We start from the raw sequence: 21,721 nt of genomic DNA, 5'->3' as shown, positions 1-21,721 counted from the left end.
TTTCCCAGTTAGGCATGTAATAATGTTATTGTTTTAATGTACAGCTCTTATGAACACGTTTGGGAGTAAACATTTCCTTATTGGTTTGTAAGAGTTCTTTATTTGTTATGTGACATGACTTTTGCAAGCATTTTCTCCAGTTATGTTTGCTTTTGGCTTTGATTATGATGGGTTTGTTTTTTTTTGGGGGGGGTATTAATTTCTAATTTTCATGGAGCCAAATGATTTATTTTCCTTATATTTCTGACTTTTGCAACTTGCTCAGAGAGGCTTTCCTCAGCACTAGACTTAAAAAATATATCTCCTGGAGCTGAAAAAAATAGATTCTTGATCATCCACCCGCACCCACAGTACACATACACACACCCACGGGCGAGGGACCTAATGTGCATTTTAAAAAGCTTTCCCTTGCTAAGACTCACTGGGCCTTGATTGTCCCTACCAGGCCTTGCAAACATGACAAGCTATAACTGTAAGTGATATTTTACAAACAGGAAAGTAGCACAAGTCCTGTGAGGGGGCAAAAGCACTAGAGGCTTTCATTTTTTTTAGAAAAAGTTACATTTCTATATCAGGACATTGTAACATGTAGAGGTTTATAACGTACAATTTATTCCCACTCTTTAGTTTAGAAAAATGGTAAAATCTAATGCTGTCCCTCATTGGAGGACTTTGTTGAGATCAGAAAAGGGACAGGTTGGTCAGTCTTTTAACCAGAAACCTAAATATGCCTTCATGATATTAAAAAACATTTGGCGAAGAGCATGAAACGAGAATGGGTTATTGCTAGATTGGAAGGCCAGCAGATCGAAGGGACTAGAAAGGGAAGAAGAGGGGAGGGAATGAATATTTAGCAGAGCCTTATTGTTACTGTTATCTCAGGAACACATTTTATCAAAGAAAAAAAAAAAGCTCAGTTCAATTATTACAGACATATGCCATCCCATTTTCTGAAGTGGTTCTATTCGAATATCCTATTGTTATCAAGGATGTTTTGTAGACAGGATATCTTTTCTGTTCCACCTGATAAGGTGGAGAACATGTAGCCAAGTGAAATTGTCCAAGTGGCAGAACATTCGCATATAAAATAATTTATAGTTCGCCATAAATGTTGTGAAATCTGGGACTTGTACAAGGCTGAGTTATGAATTCAGCCCTTGTTAATGTTTCCTTTGCAAGATGTGGTGGGAAACAGCTATTAAAAATACTAGCCTCACTATTTATTCAGATTCCATATCACCAGAATAAATTGCCTGAGAGGAAACATCTTGTTCGTAATGATTTGGAATATAGAGCTTCAGGTTTCATGTGCTGAATGTTTAGCTTTATAATAAGGAAGCATTCATAATATATGTGTGATATTTGTTTGTGCTAAAGATACAACTAAATGTTTCATGAAAGACCTATTGTGCACTTGATTTTACAATAAACAGTTAAAACTCCTGGAGTAGATTGGATGCAAGTGGAATGTTTGCTTAGATTTAGCAAAGAGAAATACTGTAAATAATTCACGGGGTGTAATTTGACTCAATAGTTTCCCTGGCCTATGAGGTATATGGACCTACTATTTTTCTGTGTAGCTTTGCTCTTTTCTTCATTCAGGTAGCCACTCTTCAAGGTTTGTTTGCAATTCAACTGTGGGGTCCCCTGGAAAATAAATTCAAAAGATACATTGGTGGAAATGTGTGTGATGGATCAGAGAGAATCTTGTGGCTTCTTTTCTACATTGTCTCAAAGGCCTTCAGGGAGACCACCTGCCACCTCCTTTGAGAAAGACAGTGATGAAGAAGGGAGGTAGGAGGGCTGAACTCAGTTGGCACTCATTCATTGCCGTTCTTCAGTGGCAAAGGTCTCTGCCTCTGACGTCTCCCTCCAGCAAACCAAATGGAATTAGGTGAGAAGAGTAAGGCAAGACCAAAATAAATACAAAAACCTAGTGACTTAGGGCCATTACACTGTGGTGTAGGAGTAGTTATACATTACTAACTTGAACTCTGATGCCCAAGACCTTCCCTAGGTCTTCTGTAGGGCTCTTTTCCTGGCAGTTATGTTCAGGCAAAATCAGGTTCCAAAGAATATCAGGGGCAGCTTGAAGGGAAAGTGGAGAAAAATGGGTAGTAGAGAAGGTCCAACCATCTTTCTTACTGATATTGAGGGCTTCCTCTGAAAACAATTCTTGGCTAATTTCCTTGCCCACTTTTACTTAAGTTACAGGGATCTAAACATGTTATTTCCATTTTTAGTGATTATGAAACTATAATGAAGTTCTTGGTTATTTCCTTTCTTTGATTTGCTATTGATATTTCTTTAGAATGCAGCAAAGCAAATATTATTTTAAAATTGGCTGGAGGACAATTTGAGTCTGCAGATGTTTTTTCTTTCAAGTAGGAGTTGTGCAGAAGTAGGCTTCTGAGAGGTGATTGCCAGGCCTTATTCTTCCTCCCTTCACCCCATTCCCCTGACCCCCACCACAAACCACTCGGAAGGAAAAATAGTCCCCAAGGCTGCAAGAAGGAAATAACCTCAACTGAATGATCAATCTCCTTAAATCAAAGAAGGAGAAACAACTGTGTAGAAAGACATCTATATCAAGAGTACTAAAGCTTTAAAATAATGAGGGAGTGGTGCATAAATCCTTTTTTATCTGCCTTCATGTGTCTGAGGTGGAGAAAGGAGTGATGAAATCATGTTTCCCCAATGAGCACCCTATAGATAGGATGCTGTTATCGAAAGCTCTGGGAGCCAGGAGATACGAATTCTGCTCTTGGCTCCAGCACCAATTAGCTAGTGAAATTGGCCCCTTTCCCCTTCGATTTCCTTATGCATAAGCTGATGGAGCTGGTGAGAAGTGATTCTCAAATCCTTTCCAGCTTTAATCTCTGCTTATTCAAGCCGAGTGTTTCCTGAGTTATGACCTGAGACCTACCAGAAATGGGCCAGAGTTGAACTACCAGGTTCAAGTGGAAGAAAATTTGCTCCCTGTAATGTGAACTAAGGAAATGTTCCCTTCACCCAGATATGAACTTGTTGAGAAGGAAGGATTCTGAGGATCGAAGTCTGGTGGGGGGGTGGGGGAGTGGGGGGCGGGGGTTGAGGGACAGTGACTTTATCTAAAAACAGAGGCTGGAAGAGGAATGGTTATTGACTTCAGGAAGCACAGAGACTCTTTGGGGTGCTTTGATGTACCCTGGAGGGCCTGGGCTATTTCAGTTACTACCAAAGACTGTAAAAAAGTCAACATATGCATCATGATATTACTGTGTGATATTGTATCATGCACGCCGCATCATGTTGCATCATAGCAGAAGGGTGTCGGAGACCACAGAGTGCTCCCTTGATGCTCTCACCCTGTGAGCACCACTGCCCTGAAGAAGGGGCCCTCAGACGTGTTTACCTACAGATCACTTCAGTTGGCCAAGCCATCCCTGTACCCCCTCCTCTTCTCTTCCAAACCATCCATGACAAAACCATTTAACTCCCTCTCCCAGTCCTGGCTCCCAATTACTAGAGCAAAATCAGCTAAACCAACTGATCAGACCAAGACCAAATTCATTTAAGTGGGAAGAAAAGGATTTTTAAATGAGAGAACAAAGAAAAAATGCAACAGATAAATCATTTTGTGCCAGGAACCAAAATACAGGCCCGGGCATATTTCAAACACTAAGATTTCAAGAGTCCACATGTTATCTTGAGGACCCTTGGGAATACACTTTGAGAACTCTTTCCTTAAAGCAAGTTATTTGTCCAGACAGGGTCATCTGCAGCTCTTTCTTCTTCTTCTTTCCTCCCAGGAGCCAGGAACTTAGGTTTTGAACCAGTTCAGGGGCTCACACATCTCTTTTTGAGTCACTACTTTCTAAGGCAACACTCAGATTTTCCTTGGAGAATGTCCATTCAGGCAGTGACTAGGATGGAACCTATTTAGCTTCTAAGACCTGACAGTTTCATAGCCAAAGGTGGGTGGGTTGAGAGGCAGTTCATCAAAGTTCAGATCATGATAAGGAATCCGGCCTGACATGGGAGACTGGGCTTGCCATAAAGGGAGGTATTATTTTGGGAAAGGTTGGCATGTTTATGATTCTTGAGGCTATGTGAGCTCAGTTTTTCCCCTTAAACATCTGCCACAGGTGCTAGGGAAACACTGCTTGTATTTTTGTATGAACATGGTGTAAATAATGTCCACTTTCAATAAACCTTTTAAACCAAAACAGCTGCCATTTGGGGCTTAAAAACAACTTGTGACTTCCCGTAAGTCTGAATGACCTTATCACTCTTACCCATTTAAACATGTTACCCCTCCCCCACCCTCACCTTTGGTCCGTAGCCTTGTAAAGTTCATAGCCCTTGACTCTGTTTTTCACAAATACAGGGCAGTAGCTTCAAGAAATAAACACACACTTGTCCTAGATTCTTGGAGGGGGTGCTGGAGTGGGAACGTATCCCCCTACCCTGGTAAAAACACCCTCAGCTTTGTGATTAAAAAAAAAATCTTTTTAAAACTCTGATACTCGGAGGGCCTTTTAAAAATGTGTGTGGCTGTCTTTCCTATCTGTGTTGTTTGTTATATATTGCCAGCTACAACTACTGGTACTTTATCTTCTAAATTCTTCTATGATTCCTGAAGGTTTAACCTAGGGCAAGGAAGCAATCTATAAAGCCTATGTATGTAATAAATACTAAGTTTGGGTTTTTAGGCACTGTATGTTTTCTTTCTTAGCCACGCAGGATTTTCTTCTTTCAACTCCAGTAGATTCAAAGTCTGGTAAAGATTTTCCTTTCATGTAACAGCAGGCCCTTCTCATGTCCTGGGAGCAGATTGGTGGCGTCCAAGAGACCGTGGGGTTCTACTCTCACTTTTAATACAATGCGGTTTATCTCTTTAAAGATTTTATTTCTTTTTTTTTTTTTTAAAGATTTTATTTATTTATTTGAGAGACAGAATGAGACAGAGAGAGAGAACATGAGAGGGGGGAGAATCAGAGGGAGAAGCAGACTCCCTGCTGAGCAGGGAGTCCGATGCGGGACTCGATCCCAAGACTCCAGGATCATGACCTGAGCTGAAGGCAGTCGCTTAACCAACTGAGCCACCCAGGCGCCCCAAAGATTTTATTTCTAAAGATAAGATGTCAAACGATGGAGCAAAAATAATCCAGAATACTTTTGCATGTTGTGTGACTTTTTTGTGTATAAGGATTCTCAATCGCTGCAGGATTAAGTAGTTTCATGAAAGCTTACATACTTGGATCATTAGTTTGCCTGGTCAAGATCTCCGGCCCAGGTGATTGGGCCCAGTCCTTCTCATTTGGGAGAGTTTTACCTCACAGGGGACACTTGGCAATGTAGTTTGATTATTATAACTTGGGGAGAGGGTTACTGGCATCTAGTGGGTAGAGGTAAGGATTACTGCTAAATACCCTACAATGCACAGGACAGCTCTTCACAACAAAGCATTATCTTGTTAAGATGTCGGTAGTGCTGAGGTTGAGAAATTCTGGAGAGAAACGTGACAGTGGAACGAACACAGGATTGAGGGCCAACAGTTCAAGAGGGCCTAAGAGATTAACCTGGAGCTTGCAATCTTCAAATGCCAGTTCCTGGCCTGCCATTATGCAAGAAAACAGTATCCTTCAAGGCACCAGAGTAGAGTTTTGGGCAGTGGGAGACTTGGCAGCCAGCCCCAGAAAGCAGCACAGACCTCCATGGCGTTTCTCCCACTCTGCCTTTCAATCTCCAAGAGGCAGAACCTGACCTCTGTGAGAGGTATTTCTATAATTCACTGGGCATTCCCATTGCCCACTCGCCATGTTCTTTTTCTTTTTTTTCCCTTTGTTTCCTCCCCCCCTCCTTCTCCTTCTTTTGTGTTACTTGTAAGAAAATTTGTTTGTAGTATGAGAAGATACAAGCTAATGGCAACTATGTATATAATATGAAAGTGTCTAAAGTACTCTTTTCTCCCCGCTTTTCAATCATGCCCCCACTTTGCTGATGTAACATTGCATCAGCTGTAGATGCTGTAGAAACTGAAGATTTGCAAGTGGATCCACTCTTCCCCCCAAATATATGCATAACCCTGAAAACTTTTTTTCATTTAACAAATATGTGGTGGATACTTTTCAAGCTTATCTCATAGAGATTGACCTCGTAATTTAAAAATGAAAAAAAAATTAAGATTTTATTTATTTATTTGTCAGAGACTGAGAGAGAGAGAGACAGAGAGAGAGCACAAGCGGGGAGAGCGGCAAACAGAGGGAGAAGCAGGCTCCCCACAGAGCAAGGAGCCCAATACGTGACTCAATCACAGGACCCTGGGATCATGACCTGAACCGAAGACAGATGCTTAACCAACTGAGCCACCCAGGCGCCCCAAAAATTTTAAATTTTTTTAAAATTAAGTTTTTAATTTTAATTCCAGGATAGTTAATGTATTACAGTGTTATATTAATTTCAGATGTACAATATAGTGATTCAACAATTTATACATTACTCAGTGCTCATCGCAATAAGCATATGCTCTCATTATGAGACTTGGTAATTTTTAAATTGGCTACATAATATTCTGTAGAATGAATGGACCATCATTTATTCAACCATTCCTCTCCTCTATTTATCAACATTCCTGTTGTTTCTAGTGTTCTGCTGTTACTAGCTGTGCAGCAATAAATACCTGCGTACATTTTGTTTCAAATATTAGTACTCTTATTTATTTATTAATTACTCTTATTTCTGTTGGATTCCATATGGCATGACTAGGACAAAGATTATACATTTTTTTGGAAAGATTTATTTATTTATTTTAGAGAGAAAGAACACGAGGAGAGGGAGGGACAGAGGGAGAGAAAGACAGAGAGAGAGAGAATCCCTAAGCCTGACGCGGGGCTCCATCCCAGGACCCTGAGATCCTGACTTGAGCTGAAATCAAGAGTCTGACTCTGAACCCACTGAGCCACCCAGGTTCCCCAGGTTATGCATTTTTAATTCTAAAAGTTACTGCTATATTTCTTTAGAAGTTGTAATGATATAGTATTAATAGATTATGAGTGCCCATCTCCCCACAATTTTGCCAGTAAAAGTTGTTAGTTATCTTTATTTAATGCATCTAATATGCTGACATCATACATATGCTAATGTATCCTAATATCATCAAATAGTCCACTATAGTTTCTTATATATGCATATCTTTATCTATATTTATGTATATGTACATATGTGTATATTACAACATTTATCCCTTTAATCTGCACTTTATTTTTATGTATGATGTGAAATAAACACCTAATTCTATTTTCTTCAAATGGAAAACCAACTACCACAAACTCTTTATTGTATAGCCTCTCAGGTTTGCATAGACCTGAGATATGATCTTCATCACATATATTTCCATAATACCAGTGTTTATTTCTGAACATTCAGTTGTGTTATGCTGATTATTTTCACCTCTCCTAATACCACACTGTTTGACTCTTGTGGCTGTAGAGTAAATTTTGATATCTAGTAAGACAAGTTGCTCTGTTTTTATTTTGTAAAATACACATAATACAAAATTGACCATTTTAACCATTTCTAATTATAGTCAAGTGGCATTAAGTACATTCACATTATTGTGCAGCCTTCACCACCATCTATCTCCAGGACTTTCGTCTCCCCCAGCTGAAAACCCTGCACCCATTAAACACCAATCCCCCATCCCTTTCTCCCTGTAGCTCTTACTAGCCATTCTACTTTCTGTCTCTATGAATCTGACTACCCTAGGTACCTCCTGTAAGTGGAATCATACAATATTTGTCCTTTTGTGACTGGCTTATTTCACTTACCATAATGTCCTCAAGGTTTGCACTGTCTTAGAAAATTATCCATTTCATATACATGTTCTAGTGTATGTGCATAAAACCTATATGGCATTCTCTTAAGGTTTTAACATTTATTATACTTATAACTGAGCCCCTCTTCTCATTTCTAAAGTTACTTGTGTTTTCATTTTTTCCCAATCGTATTTGCCATACTTACTCTTCAATTAACAATCCTTTGCATTTATTGAACAAATGAACTATTTTCTGTTTTCTATCTCCATCTCTGTATACATATCTGATTTTTAATCCTTCCTCCCTCCACTCCTCCCTCCCTCCTTCCCTCCCGCCACCCCTGTCCTGGTTCTTTCTTCCTTTTAGTGGGAGGCTTATTTGTTCTCTATCTAGCTTTTAAAATGTGTGCCTAGTTCACTTATTTTCAATCCTTTCTTGCTTTCCATGAAGTTCCAAGTGTGCCTAAATTTTGATGTGTAGTGTTCTGAGTATTGTTATTTTATAAGTAATTTGCAATATAAATTATGAATTTATTTTTAATTCAAGACTAATTAGAAAATGCATTTAAATTTCCAGTGGTTAGGGGTGCCTGGGTGGCTCAGTCGTTAAGTGTCTGCCTTCGGCTCAGGTCATGATCCCAGAGTCCTGGGATCGAGCCCCACATTGGGCTCCCTGCTCTGTAGGAAGCCTGCTTCTCCCTCTCCCACTCCCCCGCTTGTGTTCCCTCTCTCACTGTGTCTCTCTCTGTCAAATAAATAAATAAAATCTTAAAAAAAAAATTTCCAGTGGATGGATTTTAACTTGACCATTTGGGTTGTTAGTGTTTTAGTTTTATTGCATCATAGCTGTGGAATATGGTTTGCATGCTTTCTGCTATTAAAAAAATCTTTTGAGAATTTTTTGTGGTCGAATATATCATCAGTATTATAAGTGTTCCATGGATATTTGAAAAAGATGTTTATTTTGCTTCTTTTTGCTTACAAAGTTCTCCGTGTATTTATTAAATCAAGCATGTTAATTGTGCTATTCAAATGTTCTTGTGGTTCTTTTTTCTTCTACCAATTTCTGAGAGAGAAGTATGGAAATTTCCCATTTGATATTAAATTTGTCAATTGCTTTCTGGATTTCAAACATTTTTTAAAAATGTGGTTTGATAGTTGAATGTTCGATAGAATGAGTTTATATTTGCTTTATGTATTATACTGCCTTTGTCTTATTTAACCTTTTTGCCTTGACTAACTATAATGTTACTGCTCTGCTTTATATCACTAACTTTTGCCTACTATATCTTTGTCCATCCCTTTATATTTGATCTTTCTGGAATATTTTGTTCTAAGCGTATTTCTTGGAAACAGATATACCTGGATTTTGCTTAAAGAAAAACCTAATTTGAAATTCTGTCTTTGAATTGGGAAATTTATCTGTTACTGTTTACTAGGAAAATGGAAACATTTGGTCTAACTCTGACAACGCTGTTTGGTTTTCTATTTTTATGTAAATTAGTTTTTACCCTTTCCTGGAGTGATTGAGTTTTCTTTACTGACATTTTTTTGTTTACCCGGTTGAAAGATATACATACTACTACTATTTATCTACGGCTTAAGCTTATTTTTTATTAACACATTTGAATATGTACCCTTCTATCAATCGCTAACATTAGTTAGCATCTCTAGCCTCTTCCTTAAACAAGGCGAGACTGAAACTTAGCGTCTCTTGTCTTTTCTCCTCGACTTCGTTCTCTGGTAGAAATTTCATTTCAATCTTGTGTTCGAGTTTTTTTATTATCTTGCCTCTATTTTATAAGGCTTTATCTCTATTATAAATAATTGAATTGGGCTTAAAAGCGCCATTATGAATCATTTTGATCTAATTGTAAATTGTGTGCTATCCTTAACTTATCGTTGTTTCTTCAGTCATCTGTCTTTCTCTTCTTTGCATCTGTTTTTATTTTTTTCTGACACAAACTCTTGAATAAGTGTTCTTTAAGGGTGGTACATTTTTTGACTTCTTGAATATCTGTAATTGACTTTGTTGAGTTACTGGCTTAGGAATTGACACCCCAAATCTTTTTCCTTCTAAACTTTGAAGATATTTTTCCACTATATTTTAGGATTCCAATTTTGATTATTTTTCGAGTGAAACAACGAACGGCAGTGCAGGGACTCCTTCAGTTGGCTGGCTACTCTATTTTAGGCACAAAATTAGGCTACAGAAATTCACAGAAGGAAACACTGATCTATACATAAATGTCTGTGGGAGTAAGAGGAGTGCATACCTGAGCGTGCTGAGGGTGGTCTCCTTTGCAGAGGAAACCCTGAAACTAGACAGGGAAATTTACAACAGAAATTTACTACAGAATCTATAATCTTATCTACTCCAATTTCTGGTTCTTATATTACAATTAGGTCAATCTAGACTAGATTAGAATTCCATAGGCTTAGAAATAAACATATTTTCCCCCAACTATCAATTAATCTTGTTCTAGTTCTAACGTATGTAGCACTCTTCCCCTTTTCCGATTGCCTAGGCAATCGGTGAACTAAGGTGTACCTCCCGCTTTTGTAAGTAAAGTTTTATTGAAACAGCTGTGCTCATTCATGCACGTGTTGTCTGTGGCTCCTTTCATGTTAAGGCAGCAGAGTTGAGTGGCTGCAACACAGACTGCATGGTTCGCAAAGTCTAAGTATTTACTCCTTGACTCTCTCTCTTTTTTTTTTTTTTTATGTTATGTTAATCACCAGAAAACGTTGCTGATTGCTGCTGTAGGACGTTCATCAACACAGATGACCAGGGCTCACGCCAGTGCTCCTGCAAGCCAGTGAAGGTAGGCTACAACAGCAAATCGTGACTTCCTCGGGGTGGCCGATGACGATATTGTTGCAAATCTGGTGACTCAGTTGGCCTGTATTTTACACGGAAAGACGCCGAAGCTTATCTCTTAGTATGTCTTGTTAATAATAACTTGGGCTTTAAAATATTTCCTTTCTTCATTGTTGTTTTTTTCTCATGTTCTAGGAGTTGTGCAATTCAGCATTGCGATTTTCATTTCTTTGCGGGATGCGAGGGAAGCTGGCGTATTTGCTAATGTGCTGTTGTGTGGGCTCGGGCTGTTGATTGCTTTTGGCCTAGGTGCTGTGCCGAGCTCCAAGGTTTGGCTTTGTGAACGCTGCCTGGCAAAACGGAAACATTTTGTGAAATTTCACAAATGTCACATGCACCCGCACACACACACATTTTAAATTGCAAAATTCTCCCCCTTGGCACACAATTTTACCCAGGTTTTTGTGGCTTATAATAAATCTTTAACTATCTTCAGTCCCACAGGAACACTTTAGTGGGTTGACTTGCTTTTGCTTTGATAAAACTTGCACTTAAAAGTCCTCGGTTTCCAGGGTGTTCGTATTGTTTCCCCTTTCTCAAACATTTAATATGATCTTTTGTTCCAGAAGTAAAGCAGCTTTATTTCAAGCCCAACTGTTCTCTCAGACAAAGATCCCTGGTTTAATTCCCAGTGAAAATCATTTTTCAAGATGGGACCCGTAGAAACTGACCTCACAACATCACTGTTCTGAACTCAGAATGAGACATGGGGAGTTGATTCAGAGAAAAACCAAGCAAATTACATTCTTTTTGTGCATAAATTAAAGCATCTAAGAAAATGTAGCAAGAGTGCTTAATCCCAATGAAAACACTTCTTGGTGTATTGCTATATTTTCCGTCATGGGTAGCTAAGAGCCTTTTAAAAACAAGTCTGTCACACAGATGAAGGGACATTATTATTGTCCCTTCTTACATGACATATAATACAATTGTATTATATTAAATTATATATTAAATTACCCCCCTCCTACCTGGCAATTGTATTATATGTCATGGGTCACAGATGACATTACACTATGGAGAGGTAAGCTTTTGCTCAAGGTCATTCAAGATGTCAGTGGGGGCCAGGCAGGCTTTCATTTTGTGGTTGGTGTATCTGTTCTAAGCATTCTGCCGATTTTACAATATGCCTCTGGTTTAAGAAAATTCTTTCAATTTGACTCCCCAGATTTGCACCTCTCTCTGGGCTTTAAGCTCTATAGTTTCCTGACATTCTACTTTCTGAGACATAACCTCTGACAACAGCCCCCTACCCTCATTCCTTCAGCTTGACCCCAGGGTCCTTGTGCCTGTAAAGTGTCGTCCCAGCAAACAGGATTAGATGGCTTGGCTGCCCCGTTTACGAGCCGTGTCCTTCTCGGTTTAGATGTACTGGGTGACAGTAATCGGGCAGCCCTCTGGGTCCAGAGCACGCAAGTGCAACCAGACCAAATGGGACAGGCCCAGCCACACTGAAACACATCATGGTTACTGGAGAGCAGATAATGCAGTTGAGAAACTCTAAAGAGAAAATTAGTGTCTTTATTTTGTCGCTTACAGATCTGGTCCCAACTGTTTGGAGAAGAAAGGAACTAAATGTTTCATTCAATCATTTAAATGGTACCTTTAGATAATGCTCAGTGTTCTGGGATAATTGCTCAGGACCTCTAATGGAAATGTTAAAGTTAAACGTGTGTGCTCTTGAGTCAGAATGTCTGTGTTTAAACCACGATTTTGCCACCGAGTAGCTTCGTGACCTTGAACCAATTACATAACTACTCTGTACCCGTTTCCTCGTGTGTAAACTAGAAAAAGAAATCTACCTCTGTGCGATTCAATTTGATAGTGACTAGCTACTTATGCCCATTTAAATTTAAATTTAAAGTAATTTCTGGATTACTTCGGGTGTACTAGCACATTTCAAAGATTCACTAGTCACATGTGGCTAGCGGATACTGTACTGGACAGCATAGAATAGAACATTTCTATCATAAAGTCTATTGGACAGCACCGGTCTACATCACAGGGTTAGAAGGAGGAGTAAATGAGTTAGTGCATCTAAAGTGCTTAGAACAAAGCCTGGCATATAGAAGGGGTTCAATATATTTATCATTACCATCATCATCATCATCACCGTCACCATCATTGTTTCTATACCTCTCTTCCTTCTCAAGTCCTCTTCAAAATGGTGGCTGGGTCTACTGCAAAAGGGGAGGGTTACTACACTTCCTGCTTACTAGTTTGTGTATAAATGTTTTATTTCCTGTACAATCTTGTAAGCTTCCATGTGACAGGATTTTTATTTCTGAAGAGAGACACCATCATACAATAGCTATGAGTAAGGGCCGTAGAGCCAACCAGCCTGTTTTGAATCTCAATTCTGCCATTTAGTAGCTGTGTTACCTTAGGCAAATTATTCACTCCTTCTGTGTCTCAGTTTCTACATAAGTAAAAGGAAGATAAAATATAATAGAATCCCATAAAGATTGTTGGAGAGAATTAAATGAGTTAATGCAGATACTTAGAACGGGACCTGGCATTGCCCGTTCTCAAAAAAATATTACCTCTCATTTATATTATTATTTCTGCCTTGTTCTCCTCTCCTCTTCAAAATGACACTGGTGTCTACTGAAGAAGTTTGGGCTCACTCAGTCTCCTGGTGAGGAAAGATGTCAGAGTTCTTTCGTTCTTTTGGTCTTCGGGGTGAGGCCCCTTTGCCCCTTTGCTGGCTTTTGGGAGTGAGATTTGTTGTTGATTTGATCTGTGATTCAGTAGGTCTATAGCCCTTTCTGGCTGACGTGACCATTCCTTGACTCTGACTGGGGCTATAGACCCATTGCATTTCTGCCATACCTTCCTTTTGGTTTCTGTTTGGGTGGTCACTCCCAGCTTCCACTGCAAGGTCTCTCTCCATCTCATGATGGCTGGCCCCTGGACGTTCGACTCTTGTCCGCTAAGCTTGTTAGCCCCGTTTGGCAGAGCTTCAGGAACTTCTGGGCTCCATCCATATTGGATCCATAGGTTGATTTCAAGGTGACTACCATATAGGTAGATCTGAAACAGGTCCATCCTCCATACCTTCTTCAGTTTGCCTAGCGATTTGAGTTGGAAATTATCCCCATCCTACCTGGCAATCAGTTTCAGCCCATGTGGATCCTCTTAGAGGATGAGGTCATCTAAGGCAGGTCCCAGGAGAAATGAGACTTCTCCTCAGACATTCTTTAAGACTGACAGCCATGCCAAGGTGCCTTGAGGAGCCTTTGGATCATCATCTCCACCCTGGGCCTAGAGATTCCGTGATAATGACTCCACTACCCACCATTCAGTCATGACCTGAGGTTGGAACCTGGCTTTGGGCATGTGTATCCAGACATAGCAAATGGCGTTATGCCTATGGATTCCAACCTTAACTGGTAAGTGGAATTCTGAATCAATATGGTAGAAATTAACATGTCGGCAAAGGAGGGCAAGAAATAAATGCATTAAACACTGTGAAAGTAGAGTTAGTAGGTTTGGCCACTGACTAGATGTGGGAGGCAAGGAAGAGAAGATTCAAATCTGACTTCTAGGTGTTGAATTTGGTGATTGGGAAAACCAGAAGTTTACATGCTGTCCTCCCAGTTGGATCTGCCCCTAAAGCAGAGAACCCAGATATTAGCTATGCGGTATACCCTTGCTGATGATGTAAGTGTGATGGATTTGTTTTCATAGGTTCTGAGAAGGCAGGTCCAAGGGCAATCATACTTTAAAGGTGAGGCTGACATTTATGGGACTATATATGATGTGTAAATATAACTGGGTTGAAAAATATAATATTCAGGCAGGTAACAATTTGGACATCTTATCTCTAGTATCAGTAATTGGGGTTTTCAAATAAAGCCACAAGTAATTGAAATTAAAAAAAATGGATTCTCTCCAGGAATGGCCTGACAATGTGGGTAAGGTACCACACCCTCAGTTTAGAGTCCATTGTGTATCTCAGAAAAGGGAAGTTGCCTTTCTCTTTCTTAAATGAGAATTTGCATGGTATTTATGATTTTGGGCACTGCCATGAAAGAGTAATATGTCCCCAGGTGCACATGAATATTATTTGATGATGATGAGCACTTAATGAATAACTTTCAGAGTGTTGTTTATAATTACTCTGGTAATAGTAATTATAGATCCAAAAGCAAAAAATCCTGACTATTAGATTTAAGATAAGAGGTTAAACCTCATATAAAAGTGATCATTTTTAGTAGTTGTGGAGAAAATGTTGAAATGACTAAAGGAACATATGGGGAACTACCAGCAGACCAATTCATGTGTTGCAGCTATTTAACTGAATTACAAATGCAAAATGCATTCTTTTCCCAGTTTCATTCCACTTAAACCCAAATGGCTATGTGAAATGGTGTCATACACCTGGTGAAAAGCTTTGCTTTTAAAAAATCTTATTGCTTCACCAAAGCGCCTGGTGTTGAACCAACAACATTCTTTCTGTATTTTTAAAACAAATTTAACCATTTTCCAGAATATCCACTTCTCTTTGCATGAAAAAACGAAGCACCACAAGAAATTTAATTTAACCCCCTTTTCTCCCTAATGGTTTTATTGACATCAGTGATGGTGCTAGTCACTGTTAGGAAAGTAAATGAGAGGAGATTTTTTTTTTTCACCTTAAATCTAGGAAAGAATATTTTGTTGTTGTGGTTATAAGTGGAAGGTTGTGTTATAAAACCGTAAGAAGCACTCTTCCAAACTGCTAAGAGAACGCAATGAACAATGGAGGAATAAAACCCACAAAGTAAAAACTTCAAATTGTACTTGAGAGTGCAACTGAAGAAAAACAGAAAGAACATTTAGTTGAGGCAGAAAAAAATTGAGCTCTCTTATAAAAACACATTAAAATAATATTTGATCTATTTGGGAACACAGGCTATATTTAGTTACAATGAGTTATATAAATTGGACGTTGCAAACTGTTGGCCCTTGAGACATATCTGGTACGCAGTTGTGTTTTATTTGGTCCATCTACTATTCAAAAAAATTCTTATTGACTACCAGCATTTAAAAATTGGGAGAATTCACATAAAGATACAGATTTTTAGTTCTTTTGAAAAAAAAAAAGAACCTGGCAGCATTGGCTTGTATTTCTGCAAGTCGTCCCCTATACGGAACTGAGACCAACTGCCTCCTTGAGGTGGGGGGGTGTGTTTTCTTCCCTTTACCCACTTCCCACCACTCCCTATTGCCTCTGTCTTGCCTGGTCTGTTTCTCTAATTTTGTTACCTGGCCAGTCTTGTTGGTCTCTTGAGCTTGTGATGCTGCTAGAAGTATGTAAGTTCTCTCACCATAATGTGATTGTGCGTTTCCATATAGTGTTGGACCATGGCTGTGAGGTTAACACAAGCACTGAGGCTGGCCTACAGCCCACTGCTGTGAGTCTTGGGTGGTTTGAGGGTGTGATCCTCCATGTCCTGCTGTGCCTTGGTTCACCTGGTGGCTGTTGTCTGCTTTGAACTTAAATATCAGTGGGATTGACTTTGGCTTTCTGTGACTGGCCAGGACTTTCAGGACAAAGGCAACAAATCTAGAAATATTTTTGTTAGTTGGCACCTTTAGTTGGCCTGATCTGGAGGATTAGGTCTGGAAATAGTCCACCTTCCACATCCCTTTGAGAAGATAAGGACTTTAGCTTACTCCTTGTTGAACATGAGGACTCAGTGGAGGATAGAGCCAGTCACCTTTGGTTTGATTCCAAATCGTCACTGGTTTGATTCCAAATGGTCATAGTTATAGGCTGTAGTGTTACAAGGTTGTAAATACAGGAAGTCCTAGTCCATATAAACTATGATGGAATGGGTTAATAAACTGCCACACATGTTTAAGCATCAGTGAAGATGTTTTAGGGTATAAAAAAAGTTAGTTCTCCCACATGAGTTTTAAAGTGTCTTCCAAATAAGAATCTACCTAATCATGATTCTGGCCTTTAGGGTAATTATGATTTAGTTGAGAAGCTGGGACATATGTATTAATGCCCAGTAATACTACAAGGCAGCACATATGTGCCAAATCAATGGGATAGACAGTAAGTGGTGTAGGAATTCAGAAGAAAGAGTTAGTATTTTGGTCTACATAACTTGGAGAGAACTCATTAAGGAACTAGGTCGGCCTTGAGGTATATTAAAGAACAATTCTAATGACAGGTTTGGTCAGAATAATCATTTATGGAGTTGGTTTCTGGAGCAAAAGAGTCCTCGAGAAGTAGAGGAACAATCAAGCTTTTTCAATGAAGTTCTAACTATTTAAGCTTACCGGCTCTCCAATCAAGTGAAATTCATGTTAAAAAAAAAAAAAGAAAAGAAAGAAAAGAAGAACCAAACCAGTCAATCATCCAGCCAGTATTTAATCCCTTCCATCCCATTCTTGGGAGTGTAGGGGTCTCCCCCGTCTCTCAGCAGCCTCCTTTTTCAGATGAGGAGACGAGTCCTCAGAGGTGTGTTGCCTGAGGTCACAGAGCTGAGGCTGAGGAGCCCTCGAAGGAGGGTACACAAGGGTGAGAGAATTTATCTCCCTGATGGGGATTCTGCCTCCTCTGCAGCCTTTGGCTGCACTTAGGCAACTTTGGAGCTAGGAGTGAGCAGTCCTGATTCCGAGGCTTTCACTTGGGCCTACATCTCCCCTCCGGCATCTGAGACAGCTCAGAAAGCCAACTCAAGTGACGAAGACATAAAAATTTATACAGATACAAAGCTATGCAAATCTTTTCTTGATTTTCTGTAAGTAGATTTTTCTCATTGTGACTTATCTTCAGTGATTCATATTTTAAGTTCTTTTTGATAGAATTAAACAATCCAATAATATCATTTGATGGCTCTATTCACAATTTACTTCTGGACCCCTTGTAGCCCCCAGGTGGCCTTTTAAGCAAAAGCACTTAATTACTTCCTACCACCTAAGGGAATGTGAAATTACAAATACCGCTAGCTAACTGAAGCACATGTTTGGTTCATAATTTGTTCTTCTGCTCATTTCCATCATGCGGTGGAATAATTTAGAGTAGGGAAACACGGAGAACAAGGGGACATTTTAACTGCATCACTTGTATGAACTTTAAATAAGATTAATTTATTCTTAACATAGAAAATTTGGAAAATGATGAAATGCATCGTGGCGTTCAATTTATTAATGTGACTCCATTATTTATTTAAAGAATCATAAATTTCCAGAATGTAAGACACTCCAATAGTAGATAAACATTACTGTGGAATTGCCCACTATTTATATTATCTGTATCTCTAGCCAATAATATGCAGAACTAAGAGATGGCCAATTAGTATTATGAATTAACTGGTACATAATCAGAGAGTTTATTTGTGTACTTTGAAATTTTAAATATGACTCTTCAAGTACAGCTTATGACTAGTTTGTTATGGGAATCTGAGGGCATAAAAAGTTCAGGTTTATTTAAAAAAAAGAAGTGATTTTGAATGAAGGGAATTCCAAAAGCTGAGGAACTTTAAAAAAAAAAACCCAACAAAGTCAGAAATATTGCATTTTCATGACCTTTTCCTTTATGAGTAACTCAGAAAATTTGATTCAAACTTTCCAAAATAAATTTTTCTTTGGCTTCAGACTAAAGCATAATAATTTTTGGTTCAAAAGGAGCTGTTGGTGGACTTTTTTTTTTTTTTTTTTGACAACATGAGAAAGGAAAGAAATTACAGCCCCAAATAGAGTAGTAGCTGTTGGCTTAATTAGGGAGCAGGGCCCGTGCTGCCATAATTACTGGAAATGATGCACCCACATCATCCATGTTTTTAGCTGGTAAATTTACTTTCTTTTCTGAGAAAAACATGGATGTGTGATCTGAACTGAAAAATTCCTCCCGATGTCAGTCAGCATGCCATACATCTATGATTTGTCTATGCAAGGGAAGGAAGGTGGATGAGGAAAACAGAATATGCGTCTTAAACCATGAGATGAGAGTCCCGACAGAAGAGCTGGAAAGGAATGGAGAGTCTGGGAAGGTGGGGGGAGGTCGATGAAGGAGGGTAAGAACTTATGAGATCCAGAGCCACTTTGACACTTCCCTACACACTGCAATTCCAAAAACAAGACAGAACTCCTGAGAGTTCATAGGTGGGTGAGAAGACATACGAAGAGTTTTCTGGAAGCTCTGTGAAGAAGGGGGAGAAAAGATCAGAATCATGTTACAAGTATTGTGTTCACGTGTGTCACGTAGCGTGGTCTTGTCTCCCCAGACCACTAGTCTGGAACCAAAGTCAGTCTCAAACATAACAACAGACACTGGGGAGCTCTCCAACAAAAGATCGCCTCCCAAAGAACAGGAGGTGCTGATGATTGAATGCCAGCCCGAGGAAACAGAAATACTGGAGAACAGCACCAGGGCCCACCGCAGCTTCTCGCTGCCTCTGAATGAACTGCTAAGAGACCAGGAAATGTGCTGGGAGATGAGAAGACCGGGGAACTGCCTTGCCTTGCAGGGGGTGCTGGGAAGCTCCAGACCCCTCTCCTGCCACCAGGCGCTGGTCATAGGCAGTGGGAACACCATTCTTGGTGCAGTGCGGGGGAGAGCAGGATCGTGACTCACATCTCCAGGTGGAGGGTGAGTCTCGGGTTTCCTCCTGGGGTGGAACAGACACAGAAGGCCCACTTGGAGGAAGGCTAAAGCAGTTCATTATGTGTTCAATTTTATACCATTTCCTCAAAACTGCCCCCTGACAATGGGCAACAGGGAAGGTGGTTTGGTTTCTCCTGACCACACAGTATAAGTTGTAACAGCCTTGTCACCTTCCATTGCATGGCTGTCTTACTGCACTTCCCTTCCATCAGTTTACACTGACATCCTCTACTGAGCACCTGCCCACCACTGGGCACTCTGTGAGACATTGATAGTAGACGAGTAACACTTAGTCCTTGGCCTGGAGAAGGTCACTGCCTGGGGTAGGGAAAAAATAATTTTGATACAAAGTATTGACTAAAAGGATAGAGACCTGCCTGAGGAGCCCTCAACTCAGAGAGGAGGACCTTACCCCAGCCAGGCCAGTAAGGGGGGCAGGGAGGCAGTGACTCATGAAATTGGCAAGTGATGAGAAGAGGGAAGCAGGTCCAGTTGTTGCTAACACAAAATTACTTAACTCTTCTTTTCACCAAGGCCAGCATTTTCGCGTCCTTCTTCCCATGCCCCTGGTTTGACTCAGTCTTGGAGTTGGCACCAGCAATGTGATTAATGCCTGTCTCAAATTCACCGGAGATGACCCACTCCCATCAGACTTCTTATTATCACCCAAGCCCGAAACCACAGAGACATCCTACCCTCTCCTTCTCCTTCACTCCTTACCCGCTGGTGAGCAATTAGTCACCAAGTCCTGACTCTTACCTGCAAGCATCTTTGGAATGGACCCTTCACTCTGCCCAGTCTCTTCTATCTCCACATTTCCCTTCTAGATCAGAGATCTTATGTTATTCTACTGCTCAAATCTATCAATGGTTGCCTCTTGCAAACAGAATAAAATCCTAACTCTTTAGCATGATCTAAAAAAAGAATCCTTTACAAAATGCTTATACAGATACCACCAAAGTAGATGTGTAGATGTCAGATAAGCACATGAAAAAACACTCATCGTTATTAGTCATTGTGAAGTGCAAATTGAAACCACAAGGAGATACCACTATACAGCCAGTAGAACGGCAGAAATTAAAAAGACGTGGGCAAAGAGGTGGAGGAAATGGAGCTATCAAGCATTGCTGGTGGGAATGGAAAATGGCACAACCACTTTGGAAAAAGTTTGGGTAGTTTCTTACAAAGTTGGACATGCATTTACTATATAATGCAGCCACTCCATTCCTCGTATTACCTAAAAGAAATAAAAGTATGTGTCCAGAGAAAGTCATACACAAATGTACATAGCAACTTTGTTCATACTAATGAGAAACTGGAAACCATCCAAATGTTCATCAATAGTGAATGGGTAAGCAAATTGTGTATTCATAGGATGGAATATAGCCATAAAAAAGAATAAACTAGGGATACACGCCACAACAGAGCTACACTGAGTGAAAGAAACCATCCAAAAAGAGTATATAGTTGACCCTTGAACAACATGAATTTGAACTGCGTGGGTTTTATACTTGGATTTTTTTCAATACAGTACCATACTGTAAGTGTATTTTCTCTTCCTTGTGATTTTCTTAACAACATTCTACTTTCTCTTGCTTACTTTATTATAAGGATATAGTATATGATAGATAATACATATAACATGCAAAATATGTGTTAATTAACTTTACGTTATCAGTAAGACTTCTGATCAACCGGAGACTTAGCAGTTAAGTTTTTGGAGAGTTAAAGTTATACATGGATTTTCAACTGAGCACATTGGTGCTCCTGACCCCCTCAGTGTTCAAGGGTCAAATGTATACTTTACGTATTAGTTTGCTAGGGCTGCCATATCAAAGTACCACAAGCTGGGTGGTTTAAACCACAGAAACTTATTTTCTTACAATTCTGGAGGCCAGAAGTCTGAGATCAAAGTGTTGGCGGGGTTGGTTTCCGCTGATCTCTCTCTCCTTGGCTTGCAGACTTCTCTCTCCTCCCTATGTCTTCTCATGGTCTTCTATGCATATGCATGTCTCTATTATGTCTCTGTCCAAATTTCCTCTTTTTCTAAGGATGCCAGTCATATTGGATTAGGGCCCACCACAATTACCTCATCTTAATGTAATTATCTTTTTAAAGACCGAAGCTTTGAATGTAGTCACATTCTGAGACACGGGGGTTAGGACTTTTACCATATGAATTTTGGGGAAACACAGTCCATCCAATAAAACTGTGTGATTCCATTTCTATAAAATTCTGGAAAATTCAAACCAATTTATAGCAACAGGATAGCAGGAGGAAGGAGGGGGAGGCAGAAGGGAAAGACTTGAGGAGGGAGGAGAAAACTTTTGAGGGTGGTGGATATGTTCATTATCTTGCTGTGGTGTTGGTTCCATGGGTGTATACACAGGTCAGAACTTCCTGCATTTCACACCTTAAATATGCACAGTCTACTGTA

At 39.7% G+C, this 21,721-nt stretch overlaps 1 long non-coding RNA gene across 1 annotated transcript in view; it reads left to right on the top strand.

Annotated features, from left to right (window-relative positions):
* LOC118004412 overlaps positions 1–21,721 on the top strand; it is a 287,877-nt gene that overhangs the window by 19,770 nt on the left and 246,386 nt on the right. Inside the window, exon 2 of the long non-coding RNA XR_004677576.1 lies at positions 10,541–10,623. This is a non-coding gene — a long non-coding RNA (uncharacterized LOC118004412). The remainder of the gene's footprint in view (positions 1–10,540; positions 10,624–21,721) is intronic.

This window comes from Mirounga leonina, unplaced genomic scaffold (assembly GCF_011800145.1).
Source record: "Mirounga leonina isolate KUSES-001 unplaced genomic scaffold, KU_Mleo_1.0 Mir_93, whole genome shotgun sequence".
Taxonomy (NCBI): domain Eukaryota; kingdom Metazoa; phylum Chordata; class Mammalia; order Carnivora; family Phocidae; genus Mirounga; species Mirounga leonina.
The sequence above is the reverse complement of the archived record's forward strand: the minus strand, read 5'-3'. Positions and strand labels throughout refer to the sequence as shown.